The sequence below is a fragment of the Macaca nemestrina genome, chromosome 1 (assembly GCF_043159975.1).
Source record: "Macaca nemestrina isolate mMacNem1 chromosome 1, mMacNem.hap1, whole genome shotgun sequence".
Taxonomy (NCBI): domain Eukaryota; kingdom Metazoa; phylum Chordata; class Mammalia; order Primates; family Cercopithecidae; genus Macaca; species Macaca nemestrina.
This window is the reverse complement of record NC_092125.1, coordinates 141,121,025-141,142,919: the sequence shown is the minus strand read 5'-3', so window position 1 is coordinate 141,142,919 and position 21,895 is coordinate 141,121,025. Positions and strand designations below refer to the sequence as shown.

Genomic DNA, 21,895 nt, shown 5'->3' with positions numbered 1-21,895 from the left:
CCTCTGCCTGGGTTCAAGTAATTCTTGTGCCTCAGCCTCCCAAGTAACTAGGATTACAGGCACCCACCACCATACCTGGCTAATTTTTGTATTTTTAGTAGAGACGGGATTTCACCATATTGGCCAGGCTGGTCTCGAGCTCCTGACCTCAAGTGATCCAGCTGCCTCGGCCTCCCAAAATGCTGGGATTACAGGCAGGAGCTACCGAACTTGGCCTCATTGCTGTTTCCAGTTGTTTTACTGGTTTGTATTACATTTATTTCTGCTCTGATCTTTATTATTTCCTTCCTTCTACTAACTTTGGGTTTAGTTTGCTCTTCCTTGAGATGTTAATGTTAGGTTGTTTATTTGAGATCTTACTGTTTTTTATGTGTTTATTGCTATAAACTTCCGTTGTACAACTGCTTTTGCTGATGTCCTATAAATTTTGGTATGTTGTGTTTCCATTTTTGTTTGTATGTGTGTTCTCTTTTGTGAGTCATTTTGACTTTTGTTTTAGCCTGGTTCCCCAGAAAACAGAGCCCACTGCCAAGTTTGTGGAAGTAATGCTTTATTGGAGGGTTCACACCCAGGGAAGCAACAATGAGGGGAAAGTAACATAAAATGGAGAAGGAGGGAAGCAAATACAAGGTTCGTTGCCCTCAGCTCCACTATAAATAGCTGGTTGCTTGGCCACACAGGATATCTCTGGAGATGCCAATGGAACCTTTGAATCTCGGAACAGTCTCTCAGAAAGGGGAACGGTAAAAAATTTATCTGTTCACTCTTCCTTATGTCCATTTTCTCATTATTCAAAATTTTGTCCCACAGAAGTTAACTTTCCCACATTTCCAGAGTGTGGCATGGGCCACTTTATGGCAGCTGCTGGAGAATCGAGGGCCTCCATGGATCCCACTGGACCATGGTATTTCCCACTGTAGCATGTATGATGGAGGCCATGCCAAAGGCTCATGCTTTAACACCCACCTGGAAAGGCTGAGCCTGCTGGTGGTGTCAGGAGGTAAAATAGCAATTGAGGCAGGAATTATTATTGCAGGAATGGCATGAGCCTTTGATAGGGCTACTTAGGCTGGGAAGCAGAGCAAGTGCTTAGACCAGGGGGATGAGGGATCAACAGGATATGAAGAGATGCATAAATAAATGCAGTATACTTGAACTTGGCTTTGTAGCCATATTTATACTTTAGATTTATGTCTTTGATTAACTCATTTTAGTGCTCACTGCCAGTTCTTTCTTTCTCTTAGTTACTGAAAAAATAGCTTTGAATAATTATCTCCTGTAATTTAATGTGGCAGCAAAGAAGTCCAAGACTGACATGATGTTTTTGTTCTTTCTAGGTAACATATTTTATTTCCTTCTTGGATGTTTGTAAGTCATCTTCCATAGCCTTGTAATTTAAAAACATTGTCAGGCCACATCTAGATATAGGTCTTCATCATTTATTTTGCAGGAAAAATGGTTATTCCTTTCTACTTCCATCTATGGACCAATTTTTTTTTTTTTTTTTTTCTCATCAAGAAACTGTTCTTCCCATCACATATTTGATTTTCTTCCATTTGTTTTGGTCTCTTCTTCGTGAACACCAATTACCTTTTTTCTCTTTTTTTACCTTTATCTCGACCACCTACCTCTGATCTTTCTCTCACCATTCTGGAGTGCTCAAATAGTCCTCATTACTGATTCAATATTCTCCTAGAATCAAGTCTTTATTGCCAATATAGATTTTAATTCTATAGTTGTATTCTTGTATTATTTCAGTCCTTCCTTATTTCGTTCATAACATTGTGTTGGCTTTCCATTTCAACCTCTTTCTTCTTCCACTTTATAGATGCATGTTTGTAGAACATGCATAGCTTTTTGAGCTCTATTGCAGATACAAGTAGTCTCTTGAGGATTTTTTTTTTTTGTCTTGCAGTAGATCATTTTTATGCTTTTCCTTTGGTTCTTTATGTGGTTATTTCCTTTCCCTTGTTCTGAGGTATTTTTTTCACAGGCTCCATGTTGGCTTTTTTGTCATTGTTGTTCTTTTACTTATCTTTACATAAATAAGAGTCTTCAAACTTAGTGTTTATCAACAGATAAAATGTGTATATCTCTCTTGGTCCTGCTACTTATCCACTTGTATATATGCCAGTTCTCATTTCAATTTCCACGTCTACTAGGCATTCACCTATTGTGGTTTCCCTCTACTGGCTTTTCCCACCCCATTGTCTGATCATTTGTAACTCTAAAATGATAGAACACACAAAAAACTACAGTTCCCATCTTGCACTGTTGTTAGGTTCATCCTCTCTCTGCCCCTAACTATGGTGCTGTATATTGGGGCACTACATTTCTCAACATGTCATCTGCTCCTTACTTCCTGCTCAGCTGTTTCCTCTGAGCTCTTCTCTCTATGGATGTAGAACAACAGGAGAGGTTTCATGGAGGTAGAGGGAGGAAGAGAAGAAGAGGTGATTCATCCATCTCTGGCTGTCTCAAAACCGCAGTGCCTACCAGGTAAAGTGATGATGACGAAGTTCCTAGCTGGTATAGACCCCCGATCTGAGGCAGGTGGCAAATAGGTAATTATGTACCTCTATCCTTTTTCAGACAGTGTCTGATTCATATGATAAAACCTGACTAGCTTTGAAGAGAAGCCTAGGTAGGCCTTTCTTTATGTAGCTCAATAAGCTTTAAATTTAGGAATTTTTATTCTTAGATTTAGTTGTTTTTTGGTGCATTGAGTTTTCATCTTAGTTTTTTACAGTATGACAGAGGACTGTTGGCAGTTCCTCTTGCTAAAACCAAGAATCTGTCAAAATGTCTAAACTTTCAGGAATTCACCACTGAATCATAGCTATGCCCAGTAGTCACATTACACCAACAGCAGCTGAAGCACAAAGCATTATCATGAGAGTCAGCTAAGAACGGGGGGGGGGTTTGGGGGGAGATTTAGTCAAAGAGGGTGAATGGAACCAGTGACGTGGGAAAGTGCAATCTAGAAAACTAAGTATGTTTTGCTTTGATTATCTGAGCCATATACATACATATTTGAACCTATTTGAAAATAGTAAAAGATTTTGAAGCCAAAAAACCAGCTTTTTTTTTTTTTTTTTTTTTTTTTTTTGAGACGGAGTGTCGCTGTTACCCAGGCTGGAGTGCAGTGAGGTGATCTTGGCTCACTGCAACCTCCACCTCCCAGGTTCAAGTGATTCTCGTGCTCAGCCTCTTGAGTAGCTAGGACTACAGGCATGCGCCACCACACCCAGCTAATTTTTTTTTTTTTTTTTTGAGACGGAGTCTCGCTCTGTCGCCCAGGCTGTAGTGCAGTGGCACGATCTCGGCTCACTGCAAGCTCCGCTTCCCGGGTTCACGCCGTTCTCCTGCCTCAGCCTCCTGAGTAGCTGGGACTACAGGCGCCTGCCACCACGCCTGGCTAATTTTTTGTATTTTTAGTAGAGACAGGGTTTCACTGTGTTAGCCAGGATGGTCTCGATTTCCTGACCTTGTGATCCGCCCGTCTCGGCCTCCCAAAGTGCTGGGATTACAGGCGTGAGCCACCATGCCCAGCCTACACCCAGCTAATTTTTTATATTTTTAGTAGAGACAGAGTTTCACTATGTTAGCCAGTCTGGTCACGAACTCCTGACCTCAGGTAATCCACCCGCTTCCGCCTCCCCAAGTGCTGGGATTACATGCGTGAACCACCACACCCAGCCTATTTTATTATCATTATTATTATTATTATTATTATGACAGAGTCTTGCTCTGTCATCAAGGCCGGAGTGTAGCGGCACAATCTTGACTCACTGCAACTTCTGCCTCCTAGGTTCAAGCAATTCTCCTACCTCAGCCACCCAAATATCTGAGATTACAGGTGTGCACCACCACACCTGGCTAATTTTTGTATTTTTTGTAGAGACAGGGTTTCACCATGTTGTCCAGGCTGGTCTTGAACTCCTGACCTCAAGTGATCTGCTCACCTCGGCCTCCCAAAATGCTGGGATTATAGGCACGAGGCACTGCGCTTGGCCACACCAGCTATTTTAAAAATAACTTATGGTTTAGTTGAACTAAGCCTGTTATTTTCAAAATAATAAATTGTTTAAATCCAACCATTTAAAAATAAGAATTTATATACATAGGATCTAAGGATATAGTATTGTGTCCATTTCCCATATCAAAGAAAACTGGTGAAGGGCTAGCCTTGAAAACAGCTACTTCTCTTTAATCAGATTTCCTCTAAAATTCCCTTATTCTCTCTCTCTCTCTCTCTCTCTGTGTGTGTGTGTGTGTGTGTGTGTGTGTGTGTGTGTTTGACAGGTTACAACGTCAAGGTCAAAAACATCAAAGATGAAACAGAAAACGAAAAAAGAGGTAGTGGAGTCTCAAAAGAAAATTCTTGTTAATGTTTGCTATTGACTAAAAGGGAAAAATACTGAAGTTCATTCATTATCATAGATACATGCATTCAGACTAGGAAGATTAGAGAGCTTGCTGCTGCTTGTGAAACTAAGGCATCTCACACAGAAAACTAAGCTATTCTTTGCACAGTCTCCTAACAGCTTGTCATTTTGCAACTAATGTGGAAATATGGCATTGCAAGGTTTATGAAATATATATTTTTTATTGATTCTATGCTTTCAAGTTGAGGTATACATTTTCAATCCAAGAATCAATAATTTATGGAGTTAATTTTTCATTATAACTTTCTTGCAGCTGTTGAATTAGGAATGTTCTGACTCTAAGCAGGAATGTAAATTGAACATATTCCTGTGCAGAAATTCTAGGGAGTAGTGAATCAGGGAGTTGCGCTGTTGTAGAGTTGCCAAATATATTTGTGTATTCAATTTCAGTATATTTGGACTTGAATCGCGTAGGCACCTTTGAAAGTACAACTCAAACAGCCTTATTTGTTCTAGTAACAAATGATTAGTAGTAATACATGAGCTCCTGAATGAAAACTTGTTAGCAAACTTAGCTGCTAAACTTCTATTTCTAGCAAATACTTCTCAGACAAACTAATTAGCTTGGACTCAGAAAACCAAAGCTTGAAATAAATTAGTTCAAGCCTAAAAGTAATAAGGCTAAGAATTTTAATCAAAATAGAAGCCCCCATTGGTACAATGTATCTTATGGCTGATAACATTCAATGAAGTCTGATTATGTTATCACTAAGACATAAGCCAGAGGGGGCTTTATAGATGAGGATGAACGACACTTCAATGTTTGTCTGTATTTATTAGTGCTTAATAGGTACTAGACACCGTTCTGTAATAGGTGCTAAAGATTCATCAGTGAACCAAACAGACAAAAATCTCTGCTCTTGCGGACTTCACATTGGTAGTGAGAAGAGAAAGGCCATGAACAATAGAAATAATAAATATGTAAATTAGATAGTACATTAGAAGTTGAGAAGTGCTATGAAAAAAGGATGGAAGAGCCTGGGCTACATTGCGAAACCTTGTCTCTACAAAAGATACAAAAATCAGTTGGGCATGGTGGCGTGCACCTGTAGTCTCAGCTACTCAGAAGACTAAGGTAGGAGGATCATCTGAGGATGGGTAGCTCAAGGACACCACTGCACTCCAGCCTGGGCGACAGAGTAAGACCCTGTCTCAAAAACAAAAAGCATAGAGGAGACTAAGAGGGATCAGGAGTGATTCCAATTTTGTTTTTAAATTTTATTATTTCATTTTATTTACTTATTTATTTTTGAGACAGAGTCTCACTCTGTTGCCCATGCTGGAATGCAGTGGTGTGATCTCCGCTCACTGCAAACTTTGCCTCCCAGGTTCAATCGATTCTCCTGCCTCAGCCTGCCGAGTGGCTGGGATTACAGGTGTGCACCACCACAGCCAACTAATTTTTGTATTTTAGTAGAGATGGGGTTTCACCATGTTGGCCAGGCTGGTCTTGAACTCCTGGCCTCAAGTGATCCACTCACCTCAGCCTCCTAAAGTGCTGGGATTACAGGCATGAGCCACTGTGCCTGGCATTAGGAGTGGTTCCAATTTTAAATTAGAAAGTCAGGTTAGGCTTTATTTTGAAAGATGATAGTTGAGCTAAGATTTGAAGGAGGAGAGATAGCTATGAAGATATTGGGGAGAGAGAGTATGTCAGACATAAAAGCTGGTGCAAAAAGTCAGTATGTCAGACATAAAAGCATGCACCCTGAGGCAGGTGCATGCCTATCAGGTAAAAGAAGCAAGGAAGGGGCTAATGGGCCTGAAACAGAGGATGCAAGTGGGAGAGATAGTAGTAGATGAGGCCAGATGGGTAATGGGATGATATGGTTTGGCTGTGTCCCCACGCAAATCTCATCTTGAATTGTAATTCCCATAATTCCCACATGTCGAGGACAGAACAGGTGGAGATAGTTGAATCATGGGGGTGGTTTCTGCCATGCTGTTCTCGTGATGGTGAGTGAATGCTCACGAGATCTGATGGTTTTATAAGGGGTTTTTTGCCCTTCACTCGGCACTCACTCCTTCCTGCCCCCCCGTTGGGGAGGTGTCTGCTTCTCTTTTGCCTTCTGCCATGATTTTAAGTTTCCTGAGTCCTCCCAAGCCATGTGGAACTGTGAGTCAATTAAACATTTTTCCTTTATAAGTTCTTCTGTCTCAGGTATTGCTTCACAGAAATGTGAGAATGGACCAATACATGGGAGAATTGGACCATGCTGGCTATCATAAGGATTTTAGCTTTAATTCTGAGAGGTTTGAGAGCCATTAGATGGTGTTTGTTTGTTTGTTTTGTTTTGAGACGTAGTGTCACTCTTATTGCCCAGGCTGGAGTGCAATGGTGTGATCTCGGCTCACCGCAACCTCCGCCTCCTGGGTTCAAGCAATTCTCCTGCCTCAGCCTCCTGAGTAGCTGGGATTACAGGCATCCACCACCATGCCCAGCTAATTTTGTATTGTTAGTAGAGATGGGGTTTCTCCATGTTGGTCAGACTGGTCTTGAACTCCCGACCTCAGGTGATCCCCCCACCTTGGGCTCCCAAAGTGCTGGGATTATAAGTGTGAGCCACTGCGCCCAGCCTGTTTTTTTATTATCTCTTTGAGAGCAATTATATAGTTTTAAGCAAAGGAAAGACACAATCTGACTTCTGTTTCAAAGGATTACCTTGGTTGCTATGCTGAAAAAGGACTTTAGGGGCAAGGTGAAAACAGGGAAACATGTTAGGAGTCTATTGCAATAATCCAGGTGAAAGTTGATGGTGGCTCAAGCCAGAAAGGTGGTCAGACTCTGGATATATTTTGAAAGTAGAGGCAACAAGACTTCCTGATGGATGAGAAGGGTATGTAAGAGAGTCAAACTATTTACATAAAATGTGTGTAATCTTTAATTGAGATAGGGAAGACTATGGATGGTGCAGCATTGGGAGGGGAAATCAGAAGTTCAGTTTTGGACATGTGAAATATGAGATGTCTATTACTGGAAATATTAAACGGCAATTGGTTATACCAGTTTGGAGTTCAGGGGAAAGGCCAGGGCTGTAGATAGATATTTGGAATTTGTCAGCACATGGATGATATCTAACACTATGAGTTAAGGAGGACACCAAAGTAACAAATACACCCAGAGAAGAAAAGAGGCCCAAGGACTGAACTTGTGGCACTCCAAGCAAGATTAAAAGGTTGGGTTTTGAGAAAGAACCAATAAGGATGCTGATAAATGACCAGTGAGGTTGGAGGGAAACCATGAGAGCGTGGTACGGGGAAGCCAAGGAGAGAAAGTTTTTCCAGGAGGAGGAAATGATCAACTGTAACAAGTACTGCTGATTGGCCAAGTAAAATTAGTATTGACAACTGTTGGCTGGATTTACCAGTGACTTTGACATGGGCAATTTCTGTGGTATGGTGGAAATGAAAAGTTTGATCAGAATACATTTGATAAAGAATGGGAAAAAAGGGCATTAGCAACAGAAATTATAGACAATCCTTTTGAGTTTTTCTGTAAAGAGAGCAGAGAAATGGGTTGTTAGCTGGAGTGGGAGAGGAGATCAAGATATTTTAAGATGAGATAAATAATGGCGTATTTATTTGCTATTGAGAATATACAATAGAGAGGAGAAACCTGAAGATTGTAAGAGTCAGGAAAGAATTGGTGGATACACACACACACATACACATACATATATATATATACACACACACACTTTTTTTTTTTTTTTTTTTGAGACAGTTTTGCTCTGTCACCTAGGCTGGAGTGCAGTGGCATGATCTTGGCTCACTGCAACCTCTGCCTCCCAGGTTCAAGCAATTCTCCTGCCTCAGCCTCCTGAGTAGCTGGGACTACAGGTGTGCACCACCACGCCTAGCTAATTTTTTGTATTTTTAGTAGAGACGAGGTTTCGCCATGTTGGCCAGGCTGATCTTGATCTCCTGATCTTGTGATTTGCCTGCCTCAGCCTCCCAAAGTGCTGGGATTACAGGTGTGAGCCACCGCGCCTGGCCAGTGGAGCTATGTTCTTGGGTAAGCAAGAAGAGATGGGCTCTGTTGTCCATTTGAGGGTTGGTCTTACATAGGATTATAAACAATTCACCTACTATAGTTGGAAGGAAAGAAGAATCGGTGCATATAGATGTTGGTAGATTGGTAGGTGGACATCTGTAGAACTTCACTTCTGGAAGCTTTTATTTATCCCATTTAAATAGTATTTAATATTAAATACTATTAAAATTAAATCATAAATATTTATGAAATATTAGCAGTAAGTATTTCACTTCGGCTGAAAGTGAAGATGAGGAATAGTTCTACAGATTTGAAGAAAGGAGGAATTGTCTTAGTCCATTATGGCCACGATAAAATACCTTAGACCAGGTAATTTATAAACAATAGAGGCCGGGTACAGTGGCTCATGCCTATAATCCCAGCATTTTGGGAGGCTGAGATGGGCGGATCACGAGGTCAGGAGTTTGAGACCAGCCTGGCCAACATGGTGAAACCCCGTCTCTACTAAAAATACAAAAATTAGCCGGGTGTGGTGGCACACACCTGTAGTCCCAGCTACTCAGGAGGTTGAGGGAGGCTGAGGCAGAAGAATCACTCAAACCTGGGAGGCAGAGGTTGCAGTGAGCTGAGATCCTGCTATTGCACTCCAGCCTGGGTGACACAGCAAGACTCCATCTCAAACAAACAAACAAACAAAAACAATAGAAATGTGTTGCTCACAGCTTTGGAGACAGGGAAATTCAGGATCAAGGAGCATCTAGTGAGGGCCCATTCCTCAAAAATGGTGCCTTCTAGTTGTGTCCTCACATGGCAGAATGAAGGAACAAGCTTCCTTAGGGTTCTTTTATTAAGGGCACTAATCCCATTCATGAGGATGGAGCCCTCAAGACTTAATCACCCCCCAAAGGCTCCACTTTTGAATACTGTCACACTAAGGGTTAAGTTTCAACATACAGATTTTGGAGGGACACAAATAAATCACAGCAGAAGGTATTAAACAGTGGTTTAGCAGTATGGAGGAATGAATGGACTGGGCAGATACAGTTCAATTGCCAGGTAACATTAAGAGCTCATTTCAATAATAATAGCAGGTAAACATATTGGGTTCTCATTATATCCTAAGCATTGTTCTAAAAGGCTTACATATATCAGCTTATGAGCTGGCAATTACCCTTAGGATAAGAAAACAGACATTGTCACTTGTTTGCATCCACATAGGTAAGTGGTGGAGGCAGGAGATGAAGCCAGGCTGCTTGACTACAGAGTGTAGGCTCTTTCTGCTACACTACCAAATATTTGTGAATGACTGAAGGAAGGAAGGATAAATTAAGGAAGAACAAACAATCAATGCTCTCTCCATAATCTGTGGCTTTTTGTTAAGTCATTTCTGCCACTCATATATCCTAAATGGTTGCCCCAGATCTTATAAAGGGGACCATGTGTGGAGGAGGAGCTATAGAGGTACAATGTGGCCTAAATATCTGGTAATTCAGGCTTGAATCCCAGCTCTTTTCTCACAAGCTATGTTACCCTAGCCAAGTAACTTAATATTTCTGAGTCTCAGTTTCCTTATCTTTAAAATGAGAAAAACATATGCCTTATAGCATTTGTAAAGAAAATTAATAAAATCATGAGCCAGGCACAGTGGCTCATATCTATCTGTAATCCCAGCACTCTGGGAGGCTGAGGCAGAAGGATTGCTTGAGCTCAGGAGTTCGAGGCTGCAGTAAGCTGTGATTGCACCACTGTACTCAAGCTTGGGCAACAGAGTGAGACCTTGTGTAAAAAAGCAAAAACAAAAATCATATATGTAAGCATGTAAACTGCCTGGTACAAAGTAAGATCTCAAGAAAGTTAGTTTTTCTCTTCCTCCAGTGAGTTGCCCAGGACTTCAGTACCCAACCCAGAACAGACCCTCCTTTGCACTTGCCGGTTTTACTGCCAGGACTGGCATATCTGCTGTCAACCCAGTTCAGTCTCCTGGTTCTATCACAGGTGGAGAGGGAACCCTCTCTTGTACTCTACCCTTTGAAACCCTGTGCTACTTAATCTTTTCTGTCTCCCATACCCCTTTGCTGTTAGACTTCCTTTAGATATGAGGACCTTCCAGAGAGGGTCCTATGGCAACACCAAACCTCCCCTGCCCACATCGGCGCTGAGTCAACTCCTGGGGTTCCCAAACCCAGATGGTGGCCGCAGCTGAGTCTTGCCTCTTCTGATGTGTCCTGTCCTGCCTTAACAAACTGTCCAAAAGAGGCAGCAAGAGTGCACCTAATTTTAATATCACTTATACAAAATGCCAGACATACGAAATTGTTATCGCAGGGAAAAATTAACAGCATATCACAAGTGTACTCCAAAGGATTTTTCCTGGAGCACCTTTTTCCAGGAATACCTGTTTTACAAAGTAAGGCACATCGTTTTGTATCCTAACCATTAGGCTCAAGGCAAGTAGTGGTCTTTCTTTGCCTTTTTACATTTTTATGATTGTGACACTTAATAAATTGCTGAGCTTCAATTAGGTCTGAACATAATGGGTTCCTAAAAAGCAAACACACGGGTCCCCTGTATGTCCTTTTGATAGCCGCTCATGAAAATCTACTTTTCTCATAATTTGGATAAACTGAAGGCCACTTTGATTTTATATTGCAAATGATAGTAATCCAAGAATTGAGCCTGAATTCTAGAAAACTGTGAAAATCAATTCCGGACAATTGAGTCTAACACGCAAACAAATCTTGTATTTTCTTTCTCCCTTTTTTTTTTTTTTTGAGAAGGAGTCTTGCCCTGTTGCCTAGGCTGGAGTGCAGTGGCGCGATCTCGGCTCACTGCAACCTCCGCCTCCCGGGTTCAACCGATTCTCCTGCCCCAGTCTCCCACGTAGCTGGGATTACAGGCACGCGCCTCCATGCCCAGCTGATTTTTGCATTTTCAGTAGAGATGGGGTTTCACCATGTTGGTCAGGCTGGTCTCGAACTTCTGACCTCGTGATCCACCCGCCTCGGCCTCCCAAAGTGCCGGGATTACAGGCGTGAGCCACCGCACCCGGCCTACAAATCTTGTTTTTACTTAACCACTTCCGGCTTCCTGCAAACCAGAAGCAGGAGCCAGAAGCGCGGGAAAGGTTTGCGGGGTCTGCGGTTGCGCAGAAGCCCAGCGGCTGCTAAACCCTGCCCCAGGCCTCCGCCCCGCCCGCGGTGCGTCTTTCTGCTCGCAGAACGTTCTGGAAGTTTGGTAAACCCTGAGCAGTCTCTAAGGGCCTGGTGAGCAGGTGGGTTTGCAGCGCTGGGGGATGAGGCCTCAGCAGACCTGTCTCTTCACGTTTTTCTTTGTTCTTCTCCGGCATAGTGCGCTCTGACTTGCCGAGCTCAGAGCTTTACCTCAGGGCTTTGGCGGGCGAGGGGCGGACATCCAGTCCACCCTATTTTCTCCTGGAAAATCCGGTGTGGAAAGGGCTCCCTCGGGGTTTTCCCTGTCAGAAGCCCTGTCACCCACCTGCGAGTAAATTTTATTTGCTTTAGGCTTTATTGGTCACTCCGAAAAGTAAACAATGGTAGAGACCTTGAAGATCCTTGTCGGACAGCCCCTCACTGGACCCGTGAGGAGACTGAGCAGGGAAAGTGACTTGCTGGAGATGGTAGGGCAGTGTGAAACTTAAATTTACAAACACTCTAGAGCTTGGAAAAAACAAAACAGTAACAACAAAAGCCCACAATACCAGGGCCTTGGAACTGGCAAAGGTTTAAGAGGCCATTGGGTCCAAGCTTTTTGTTTTTATTTTTAGTTTAACTTTTATTTTAGGTTTAGGAGTCCGTGTGCAGGTGTGTTACATAGGTAAACTCGTGTCACGGGGGCTTGTTGTCCAGATTCTGTCGTCCCCCAGGTGCCCATTAGTGATCGTCCCTCCTCCACCCTCGGGCCTCCCGGACCCCCGCCCCGCGCCTGCCGCTCCCCTCTGTCCCTGCGAGCTCAGCCTTCAGCTCCAGTTTAGAAGCTTTTTGTTTTCAGGTGAGGACGCCGCCCAACCAGAGGTGACGTGATTTGCCCAAAGCCACACAGTCCCTGCTTGGCTGCTGGTCGAGGAGCTTTTCCCCAGAAATACTGAGGAGGCGCTGCCCCAGTCCCAAGTTTCTGATTCATTGCTCGCCTTTAACAGGGACTTGGGCCACGACTGACCCCAACTCCTTTCTCACTTATTTGTGCACGTGATTACTTCTCTTAGCTTTAGTTGTTTAAATTGTTTTTAAAACCTATGTATAAGGGTGTGAAGATTTAAATGAATATTTACATATTACTAGATTTAAATGAATATTTATAGATTACTAACTGATAGACACATACATATCTACATATATACCAGTAACTACTTCAAAAAGTTCTTGTAACCTTTGCATACATGTATTAATAGCTATGTGGGTGTATTAGTAATTGTGTGTAGGGGGGAGTTATAGAAGTTGAAGCCCTTCCCCCAGCCAACTTACCATTTACTTATTCACAAATCTTTGAGTGTCTACTGAGTGCCAGGTGCTGAGTAAGGTAAAATAGAATCAGAATGTGTCCCTGCTCTCATGGAGCTAGTTAATTTGTCATTCATTCATTCATTCATGCAATAAATGAGGAAATTAGAGAGCAGCTGGTTTCAACTCACCAGGAAGAACTTTCTAATTATTAAAGTTGTTGAAAAGTATAATGAAATCACCTTGGGAGATATTAACTTACCAATCACTGAAAGTGACTTTCTCGCTTTCTTTTCTTTTTTTTTTTTCTTTTTTTTCTTTTTTTTTTAGACAGAGTCTCACTCTGTCACCCAGGCTGGAGTGCAGTGATGGGATCTCAGGTCACTGCAACCTCCACCTCCTGGGTTCAAGTGATTCTCCTGCCTCAGCCTCCCGAGTTGCTGGGATTACAGGTGCACACCACCACACCTGGCTGACTTTTGTATTTTTAGTGGAGATGGGGTTTCACCATGTTAGCCAGGCTGGTCTCGAATTCCTGGCTTCAAGAGATCCACCTGCCTCGGCCTCCCAAAGTGTTGGGATAAGGGTGTGAGCCACCACACCCATCCTGAAAGTGACTTTCATTTGGGTTAGTTGGTTTCTCAATTTTGCTTTGAACTGCTTTTGCATTATTAGTAACATGGATAATATAAACTTGGTCGACATTAAGACATTTATGATTTAGTAAGGACAATGAAATACATTTATAAACAACTGTATTGGGCAAAATATGGTTTAAGTGATCAGTAAAGGTATGATTACAGGTGTGAGCCACCGCACCTGACTTTCATTTGGATTAGTTGGTTTCTCAATTTTGCTTTGAACTGCTTTTGCATTAGTAGTAACATGGATAATATAAACTTGGTTGACGTTAAGAAATTTATGATTTAGTAAGGACAATGAAATACGTTTATAAACAACTATATTGGGCAAAATGTGGCTTATGTGATCAATAAAGGTGTAAGGCACATTGTAAATAAAGAGAAGTCTCAGTTTGAGGAGATCAGGGATGGTTTCTGGAGGAGGCAGAATTCTAATGGGCCTTGAAGTAGGACTTTTAAAATAGACTTCATTTTTTACAACCATTTTAGATTTACAGAAAAAAATGAGAAAATACTGCAGAGTATTCCCACATACCCTATATCCAATTTCTCCCATTGTTAACATCTTACACCCATTGCCCTGTGTTATTAAAATATTAGTATGGTACATTTGTTACAATTAATTAACCAGTATTGCTATGTTACTGTTAGCTGAAGTCCGTAGTTTATTCAGATTCCCTTAGTTTTTAACCTTGGTTTTTGCCTTAGGCTTTTCTTGTGTTCCAGGATCCCAATGAAGATAACACATTACGTTTATTTGTAATGTTTCCTTAGGCTCCTCTTGGCTGTGACAGTTCTTCAGACTTACTTGATCTTGGTGACCTTGAAGGCTTTGAGAATTACTGGTCTGATAATTTGTAGATGCCCTACTAATGGAATTTGTTTGAGGTTTTTCTCATGATAGGACCGGGTTATGGGTTATTGAAAGGAAGACTACATCATATCAAAAGTACATGCTATCAACATGATTTATTACTGTTGATGTAGACTTTGACCACTTGGCTGAAGTAGTGTTTGTCAGGCTTCTCTAATGCGAAGCTACTTCCCACTCACCCACTTTGTGTACTGTATGTACTCTTTGGAAGGAAGTCATATGTGCAGCCACACCTAAGGAATGGGGAGTTATATTCTCCCCCCACCGCACTGTTTAATATTTTTAGAGACAGGGTCTTGCTGTGTTGCCCAGGCTGGAATACAGTGGTTATTCACAGGTGCAAACATAATGCACTGCAGCCTCAAACTCTTGGCCTTAAGCAGTCTTCCTGCTTCAGTCTCCTGAGTAGCTTGGATTATAGGTGTGTGCCACTGTGCCCAGCTCTGTGTTCCTGTTGTTGATGTTGGAGTATATATACATAGATTATTTGGAATTATTCTGCACAGATTTGTCTCTTCTCCTTTTATTGGTTTGTTCAAACATTTATACCAGTGTAGACTCATGGATATTCATTTTATACTTTGGATCATAATGCTATTTTGCTCAAATTGTTACAGCTTTAGCCATTGGGAGCTCTTTCAGTTGGTTCCTCTGCTCTTATGACATACCCCATCAATGCCATCTGTGTGGGGGTTTTTTGTTTGTGTGTTTTTGTTTGTTGGTTTGTTTTTTCTTGAGATGGAGTCTCCCTCTGTTGCCCAGGCTGGAGTGCAGTGGCGCGATCTCGGCTCACTGCACGCTCCACCTCCTGCGTTCACACCATTCTCCTGCCTCAGCCTCCCGAGTAGCTGGGACTACAGGCCCCTGCCACCACGCCTGGCTAATTTTTTTGATTTTTTAGTAGAGACGGGCTTTCATTGTGTTAGCCAGGATGGTCTCCATCTCCTGACCTCATGATCTGCCCACTTCAGCTTCCCAAAGTGCTGGGATTACAGGCATGAGCCACCGTGCCCAGCCTGTTTTTGTTTTTAAGTACTTTCTTTCTTTTTGGCACTGTAAAATTCTCTGGACTCATCTTGTATGTTTCCTGTCCCAGTCCTAGAATCAGCCATTTCTCCAAGGAGCCCTGCTTCCTTTTTTGGAGAATGCTATTTAGAAACCAAAATCTGGGTGCTAGGTATACTTGTTGCTAGCACCCAGGTGCTAGGGTGTCGTTTGTTTTAGGCCCTTTCAGCCAACAGAGTAAAGAAATATGTGTGTATACTAATCTGGGTATATACACATACAGTCATGCATTGCTTAATGATGGGGATGTGTTCTGAGAAATGCATCATTAGGTGATTTTGTCGTTGTGAGAACATCATAGAGGGTAATTACACAAACTTAGATGGGGTAGCCTACTAGACATCTAGACTATATGGTATAGCCTGTTGCTCCTGGGCTACAAATGTGTATAACATGTTAATGTACTGAATACTGTAGGCAACCTCCATATCTAAACATATCTGTAAAAAAAGTAAAATACAGTATTGTCATCTTGTGGCACCACTAGTCATATATGAAGTCCATTGTTGACTGAACAGTCAATATGCAGAACATGACTGTATCTATAAAATATTTCTGTGCATATTCATCTGTATCTATATTAAGTTAACAATGAGTTCATACTGTGACCTCCAATTCTAACTATGGACCATTCTAGCCTTGACAGGTAGGATTAAAAAGAAACCTTAAAAGTATGAAGAATGAAGTTTTAAAAAATGCTGTTATGAGCATTCTTATATAAGTCTCTTAGTACAGATCACACACTTTCTGTTGAGTATACATTTAGAAGTGGAGTTGCTGAGTTACAGGTTACGAGTATTTGCAACCTTAGTAGATAATGCCTGCCAAGAACTGTGAAAAGTCTGAGATTTTATCCTACTTGCAAGTTAACAAGCTAGCCTGTTACTGTTTTATAGACGCTTGCAGAATATATAAGATGCCTCAGAGACAAAGGATATTTTTAATTCATGGCAAAAGCAGGAATTAAATTAAATCATGGCTTGGATAAAGAAAATGTAGTACATATACATCATGGAATACTATGCAGCCATAAAAAGAAGGAAATCATGTCCTTTACAGCAACACGGATGCAGCTGGAGGGCATTATCCTAAGTGAATTAGTGCATAAACAGAAAACCAAATATCACATGCTCTCACTTATAAGTGGGAGCTGACCATTGAGTACATATGGAAATAAAGATACGGATAATAGACAATGGGGACTACTAGAGAGAAGAGGGAGGAAGGAGGATACGGGCTGAAAAACTGCATTTTGGGTACTGTGCTCACGACCTGGGTGATGGGATCATTTGTACCCCAAACCTCAACATCGCACAATATACACATGAAACCTGTACGTGTACCCCCTGAATCTAAAATAAAAGTTGAAATTAAAAAATAAATTTTACCACTGAAACAACATGCTGTAAGAGCAAAGATGGTATTTTTCTAGCTTTGTAAGCAGTGAAGATTATTTTATCTAAAAGTTGAAGATATTTTTCCTTTTGGAAAATAATTGGGATGTAACTTCTGGGACGTTTTTCAGTGAATATCAAAGTGTTTCAAAGAGGTTATTTTTCACTATGCATAACAATTTGTTTTGCTTTCTTTGCTTGATTTCAACTGCCTGGCATTAATTTTAGTTTCCATAGCAGCAATAGTAAGCAATTGGCATCGGAGTAGCCAGATTTGCTGCAGATATCAGAATCTCACCATAAGAAATATTTTAAGTAGCCCTGGTGTTGGACTCCTGTACTTCTCTTCTGACACAACAGAATTTGCTAATTTTAAAATGACACACTTAACATTATTAAACATTTTCAGAGCTATTTAAAAACCTGTAAGATGGCTGCGCATGGCGACTCACACCTGTAATCCCAGCACTTTGGGAGTCTAAGTCAGGCAGATCACCTAAGGTCAGGAGTGACCATCCTAGCCAACATGGTGAAATCCCATCTTTACTAAAAATACAAAAAAATCAGCCAGGCGTGGTGGTGCACACCTGTGGTCCCAGCTACTCAGGAGGCTGAGGCACGAGAATTGCTTGCACCTGGGTGGAGGAGGCTTCAGTGAGCCAAGATCACGCCACTGTACTCCAGCCATAGTGACAGAGTGAGAGTCTGCCTCAAAAAATAAATAAAAATAAAACCTGTACCAGTCAGGCATGTGTGTGTGTCTATATTGTACAATTTATATGCAATAAATTACACTGCTGTGATGTTTTGACACATGTATACAGCTGTGAAACAATTACTACAATCAATATAGTGAATATACTCATCCCAAAGGTTTCCTCCTGCCTTTTCTGTAATCCCACTTTTTTCCCCATTATCCCTTGTTCTGTTTAATTTTTTGTCACTATAGTTTGTATTTCTTATATAAAAGAAACTATACAATATGTGCTATGCGTTTGGGTTGGCATCTTTCCTTCATAAATTTTTATTTTTATTTATTTTTTATTTTTTATTTTTATTTATTTATTTTTTTTTGAGGCGGAGTCTCGCTCTGTCGCCCAGGCTGGAGCGCAGTGGCGCGATCTCGGCTCACTGCAAGCTCTGCCTCCCGGGTTCACGCCATTCTCCTGCCTCAGCCTCCTGAGTAGCTGGGACTACAGGCGCCGTCACCACGCCCGGCTAATTTTTTTGTATTTTTAGTGGAGACGGGGTTTCATTGTGTTAGCCAGGATGGTCTCGATCTCCTGACCTCGTGATCCGCCCGCCTCGGCCTCCCAAAGTGCTGGGATTACAGGCTTGAGCCACCGCGCCCGGCCTCCTTCATAAATTTTTAGAGTGACTCTGGTTGTTGTGTGTATCAATAGTTGATTCCTTTTTGTGGCTGAGTAATATGCCATTGTATGAATGTATTACAGTGTCCACCTGTTGAGGGGCATTTGGGTTGTTTCTAATTTTTGTCTACTACAAATAAATCATTCGTGTAAATCCTTGTATAGATGTATGCTTTCTATTTTCTTTGATAAATTTCCTAGAAGTAAAATGACTGGATGTCATGGTAGGTATATGATTAACTTTTTAAGAAAATGTCAAACTGTTTTCCAATTGGTTGTACCATATACTTGCCAATTAGTAGTGTATGAGAGTTCTAGTTCCTCACATCCTCACCAACACTTGATACTGTTAGTTTGTTAAATTTTAGCCATTATAATAGGTATGTAGTAGTATCTTGTAGCTTTAATTTGCATTTCCCTAATTATGTTGAGTATCTTTTTATGTCCTTATTTGCCACTTACATGTCTTCTTTGGTGAATAACCTGCTTAAATCTTTTGCCTATTTTTTAATTGGGTTGTTTGGTTTTTTTACTATTGAGCCTTGAGTGTCTTTTTTTTGTTTTGTTTTTGTTTTTTTTGTTTTGTTTTTTGAGACAGTCTTGCTCTGTTGCCCAGGCTGGAGTACAGTGGCACGATCTCAGGTCACTGCAACCTCTGCCTTCTGGGCTCCAGTGATTCTCCTGCCTCAGCCTCCTGAGTAGCTGTGACTACAGGTGCGCACCACCACACCCGGCTAATTTTTTGTATTTTTAGTAGAGATGGTTTTTCACCATGTTGTCCTGGATGGTCTCAAACTCCTAGCCTTAAGTGATCCGCCTGCCTCAGCCTCCCAAAGTGCTGGGATTACAGGCGTGAGCCACCTTGCCCAGCCCAAGCCTTGAGAGTCTTTAAAAATATATTCGGGATACAAGTCATTTACCAGATATTTGCTTTGCAGTTATTTTCTTCCAGTCTCTAGCTTGTCTTTTTATTCCCCTTAAGAGTGTCTTTTTATTTTATTTATTTATTTTTTTTGAGACGGAGTCTCGCTCTGTCGCCCAGGCTGGAGTGCAGTGGCCGGATCTCAGCTCACTGCAAGCTCCGCCTCCCGGGTTCACGCCATTCTCCTGCCTCAGCCTCCCGAGTAGCTGGGACTACAGGCGCCCGCCACCGCGCCCGGCTAGTTTTTTGTATTTTTTAGTAGAGACGGGGTTTCACCGTGTTAGCCAGGATGGTCTCGATCTCCTGACCTCGTGATCCGCCCGTCTCGGCCTCCCAAAGTGCTGGGATTACAGGCGTGAGCCACCGCGCCCGGCCAAGAGTGTCTTTTTAAACATTTTTATAAATTTAGGTGGTACAAGTGCAGTTTTGATACAAAAGCATCTTTGGAAAGAGGAAGTTTGTTTTTTTTTTTTGAGACGGAGTCTCACTGTGTTGCCCAGGCTGGAGTGCAGTGGCACGATCTCGGCTCACTGCAAGCTCCGCCTCCTGGGTTCACGCCATTCTCCTGCCTCAGCCTCCCAAGTAGCTGGGACTACAGGCACCCACCACCATGCCTGGCTAATTTTTTATATTTTTAGTGGAGATGGGGTTTCACTGTTAGCCAGGATGGTCTTGATCTTCTGACCTCATGATCTGCTTGCCTCAGCCTCCCAAAGTGCTGGATTAGAGGCATGAGCCACTGTGCCCAGCCAGACATAAGTTTTTAACTTAGATGAAGTCCAGTTTATCAATTAGTTTTCTTTTATGGATTGTGTTTTTGGTGTCATACTAAAAATTATTTACCTAACTCAAGGTCACAATTATTGTGTCCTGTTTTCATCTAGAAGATTTATAGTTTTATGTTTTACATGTAGGCCTGTGATTCATTCTGAGTTAAATTTTGGGTATGGTATATGGAATGGATCCGAGTTCATTTTCTAAAACATACTGATATTGAATTGTTCCAGCACTGTTTGTTGTAAAGACAGTCTAGCTCAATGTTTGTCAATGTTGATCTTTTCAAAGAACTGTTTATTTTCTTTATTCTATTTTTATTCTATTGATTTCTGCTTTAATCTTTATTCCTTTTTTTCCCATTGCTTTGGGTTTAATTTATTTATTTATTTATTTTTTTTTTTTTGAGACTGAGTCTTGCTCTGCCGCCAGGCTGGCATGCAGTGGCACGATCTAGGCTCACTGCAACGTCTGCCTCCTGAATTCAGGCGATTCTCCTACCTCAGCCTCTCGAGTACCTGGGACTACAGGCGCGTGCCACCACACCCAGCTGATTTTGGTATTTTTGGTGGAGACGGGGTTTCACCATGTTGGCCAGGATGGTCTTCTGGCAGACAGTTTTTCTAGATACAGCTGTGACTCTCCAGATTGTCTGATAGAAAGCAGGTCTCTTGACCTCATGATCTGCCCACCTCGGCCTCCCAAAGTGCTGGTATTACAGGCATGAGCCACTGAGCCCAGCCTCTTCCTCTTTTAATATAATATGGAATAAGGTATTAATTTGACATAATTCTTCTTTTCCAGTTTAGCCTTTTTTTTTTTTTTTTCTCTTGAGACAGGGTCTCACTCTGTCACCCAGGCTGGCTAGTGTGCAGTGGAGCAGTCATCTCAACCTCCCCAGGCTCAGGTGATCCTCCCTCCTCAGCCTCCCGAGTAGTTGCAACTAGAGTCGTGTGCCACCATACCCAGCTGATTTTTTGTATTTTTTGTAGAGACGAAGTTTTGCCATGTTGCCCAGGCTGGGCACAAACTCCTGGGCTCCAGCAATCCACTGGCCTTGGGTCCCCAAAGTGTTAGGATTACAGGCGTGAGCCACTGCACCCAGCCTAATTTAGTCTTTTAAAGCTATATGTTTCTCTCTAAGTATTCCTTTAGCTATATTTCATAAATTTTTATATGTTTTGTTTGTTTTCACTCATTTCAAAACATTGCCTAACATCCATTATGATTTATTCTTTGATCTATGGGTTACTTAGAAGTGTGTGTTTGATTTCCAGGTATTTGTGGCTTTTCCCCCAGTTTTTAATTGATATTAATTTTTAATTCTATTGTGGTTTGTATGACTTTAGTTTCATGTATTTTGGAGCTCTGTTAGATGAATATACAATATACAAGGAATGTATATATTGACCTTTTTATCATTATAATACATCTTTCTTTGTCTCAATTTATATTTATCTTAAAGTCTATTTTGTTTTTTTATCAATATAGCCACTCCAGCTCTCTTATGGTTACTGTTTGCATGATGTATCTTTTTCCGTTCTTTTACTTTCAACCTATTTGTATCCTTGAATCTGAAGACAACATATAGTTGGATTTTGGTTTGACTGTAACATTTTATCCATTCACATTTTAATGTAATTACTCAGTATGGCTGACTGCTATTTAAAAATTTTTAAAATTGAGATATAAGTCATGTGACATTAAATACATTTAAAAATGTAAAAGTCAGTGATTTTTAGTATATCCACTAATGAGGTACAGCCATCACCACTATTAAGTCTGTCATTTTGCTATTTAGTTTCTAGATGTCTTGTTTGTTCCTCTGTTCCTTCTTTACTACCTTTTTTGTGTTATATGAATATTTTGTAGTAAATCACTTTGATTCCTCTGACTTTTAAATTTTTTCTGTTATTTTTCTTAGTGCCTTCTCTGGATACTATAATATGCATTTTA

At 41.3% G+C, this 21,895-nt stretch overlaps 1 protein-coding gene across 2 annotated transcripts in view; it reads left to right on the top strand.

Annotated features, from left to right (window-relative positions):
- Window positions 1–2,444: 2,444 nt before the first annotated feature.
- The window catches only part of C1H1orf146 (chromosome 1 C1orf146 homolog), a 33,721-nt gene continuing 14,270 nt past the window's right edge, over window positions 2,445–21,895 (top strand). The window contains exon 1 of one of the 2 annotated variants that reach the window (XM_011747703.2): window positions 2,445–2,499. The gene's annotated coding sequence lies outside the window, so the exon portion shown is untranslated. Of the gene's footprint in view, window positions 2,500–11,580; window positions 11,714–21,895 lie in introns of those variants that run through there. The other variant, XM_011747701.2, reaches the window with a different exon arrangement.